At 46.4% G+C, this 2,864-nt stretch overlaps 1 pseudogene; it reads left to right on the top strand.

Annotated features, from left to right (window-relative positions):
- The window catches only part of LOC107751905 (carboxypeptidase Q-like), a 68,100-nt pseudogene that overhangs the window by 45,787 nt on the left and 19,449 nt on the right, over positions 1-2,864 (top strand).

Genomic DNA, 2,864 nt, shown 5'->3' with positions numbered 1-2,864 from the left:
CATCCATTGGGAGCAAGAGCGTTCCCTTTATAGCCTAATTACTAAAAGCTGTCACTCATCTTAGTTCATCGCGATCTCACAATGTTACGTTATAGCTAATCAATGAAGTTCTCTATGCTGCACAATGAATCTCTTATTTACATCGTGTCTACACTTTGTTATAATGAGATGATTTGCGTTGAACACAACACCTGAATAAAAAATGCGGTGATTTGAGCAGTGAGTGGATTCTAACTTAAATGCCTCTGATTGGCTGTTTGGTTCAAGAAATGAACAGATATGTCTGTGATTAGCTACATTGCTCAACGCTGCAAAAGATGTTGAAATAGAAACTGATCTCTAGAGCGGAAACCATAAAGCACTGGATAGTTTGCCAAATCTGCAATGAAATGCCATTATTACAGCATTAACTGAAGGTGCTATTGATTTAGTTTGAGGGTGCTTAGCACCCTCTAGCACCCCCGTAGAACCAGGCCTGTTAGTCACTGATGTTAACGTCAAACACTGATAGGTAACCAAGATTAACAAAAAATTATTTATTGCTTTATATTGGGTTAATTATAAGACTATAATATAATATAACATAATAGCATTTCTTAAATTAGTATATTATCACTGATTTTTGTGGTGATTTCCTCTCCACTTCTCTTAAGGCAAACATCTCAAACTTTAACCTGGTAATGGAGTCTGACCTGGGCACCTTCAGTCCTCTGGGACTGCAGTTCACTGGCAGTGATGAAGCTCGGGCAATCATGAAGGAGGTTATGAAACTGTTGGCTACCATTAATGTCACGTCGCTTGAAGAACACGGAGAGGGAACAGATGTAAAGTAGGATGATTTTTTGAAAATGCCTTAAATTTGTCAAATTTGACAGTAAATACTTTTTTAAATTTTCACAAAAAAACAGAAAAGAAAAAAATTATATTTCATCTATTTCAAATAAATGCTTTTCGGTAGCACTTTATTTTAAGGTGTCCTTGTTACAAACGTTACATGTACTTATTATTATAATAGCAATTAATTATGCATAATTACATGCAAGTAACCCTAAGGCAAACCCTAATCCTAACCCTAACCATATAGTAAGTACATGTAATTAATTAATATTATTCAGTACTTAAATGTATAATTACACTATAACAAGGCCACCTTAAAATAAAGTATAACCCTTATCTTCTTTTGAACTTTTTATTCATCAGAGAATCCTGAAAAACAGCACAATTAACTGTGATAATATTAAGAAATGTTTCTTGAGCAGCTGTCAGACTCGGTTCATGTCCCGTGTCATGTTTTTTCCTTCCCCACGTGTTCCATGTCCCAGGTTTCCCATGTTGATTGTGTTTGATATTGTTCCCAGGTGTTTCTCATGTTGATTGGTTATTGATTTCAGGTGTTCCTCATTGTGTCCCTCCTCTAGTCTAGTATATAAAGTGTGTTCTGCCCCTTGTTTCCTGTCCGGTATTGATCGTCTATCCCCGTGTCCTACGTGTGGTTTTCTTTGAATGTGACATAAACTCTGTGATGATTCTGGATTCTCCCTCGTCTCCTCGCTCCTTCACAGTAGGCACACTGTGACAGAATACCGGACCAAAACAGTGAGCGGCGCCTCTTCTCCCCGTGTTTTTGTTTTCCCGTTTGTTTCTCGGCGCGTCATGGAAATCGCCGCTCATTTTATTGCTCTAGCCCCTAGAGATCTCCCCTTCTTCGAGTACGCCTGGGAATTCTGCGGTCTCGCCGTGGCGACAGCATTGGATGACGCCACCATCAATTCTCTGTTCTGGCTCGGGGCCAACTACCATCGACCCATGGACCTCCCAGACACCAAGGGACTATGCTGAAGGGAAGGGATCTACCGGTGTCTGGGGAGTGTCCGGGCCTCTCTCCAGCCCGCCGACCACGCCTTTCACCCCGAACCTAAAGGGGAATCTAAGGTGGAGAAGGCGGTTTGCTCCAGCCCCAGAGCTCGCTTCAGTGTCTGCTCCAGCCCCCGAATCCAGCCCAAAGAGGGCTCCTGTTCCCGAGTTTAGCCCACAGAGGGCTCCTGTTCCCGAGTTTAGCCCAGAGAAGGCTCCAGTCCCTGAGTGTAGCACAGAAAGGGCTACAGTTCCCATGTCGAGCCCAAGGAGGGCTCCAGTCCCCAAGTCAAGCCCAGGGAGGGCCACTGTTCCCGAGTTAGGCCTACGGAGGGCCTCTAAAGACGATATTCTCCCCAAGGATTTTTTTTGGAGGGGGGGGTAGTAATGGGTCCGTCCGTAGTGGCCGGGCCGAGTGGCGAGGTCAAGGCCACGGAGGCTGTCCAGCCATGGCCTTCTGAGTTCCCTCCTCCGCCGTGGCCTCCTGAACTGTCTGACCCGCCATGGCCTTCTGAGCTGCCTGCTCCGCCAGGGCTCCCCGAGCTCCATGTTCTGCCATGGCCTCCTGAACTGTCTGCTCCGCCATGGCCTCCTGAGTTCCCCGATCCGCCATGGCTCCCCGAGCTGCCTGCTCCACCATGGCCTCCTGAGTCCCCTACTCCACCATGGCCTCCTGAACTGTCTGATCCACCATGGCGCCCCGAACGGGTGGGCGCTCTGGAGGTCCCTCAGGACAGACACGGGAGAGCGACCACCCCCCCTCCCCGTTGGATGTTGTGAGGCACGAGGATGCGCCTTTCGGGAGGGAGGAGTAATGTCAGACTCGGTTCCTGTCCCGTATCATGTGTTTTCCTCCCCCACGTGTTCCGTGTCCCAGGTTTCCCATGTTGATTGTGTTTGATATTGTTCCCAGGTGTTTCTCATGTTGATTGGTTATTGATTTCAGGTGTTCCTCATTGTGTCCCTCCTCTAGTCCTGTGTATTTAAAGTGTTTCCTGTTTTGAGTTCTT

The sequence above is a fragment of the Sinocyclocheilus rhinocerous genome, unplaced genomic scaffold (assembly GCF_001515625.1).
Source record: "Sinocyclocheilus rhinocerous isolate Xijiao unplaced genomic scaffold, SAMN03320098_v1.1 scaffold752, whole genome shotgun sequence".
Classification (NCBI taxonomy): Eukaryota; Metazoa; Chordata; class Actinopteri; order Cypriniformes; family Cyprinidae; genus Sinocyclocheilus; species Sinocyclocheilus rhinocerous.
Note: the sequence above shows the minus strand (reverse complement) of the source record. Positions and strands in the feature narration are given on the sequence as shown.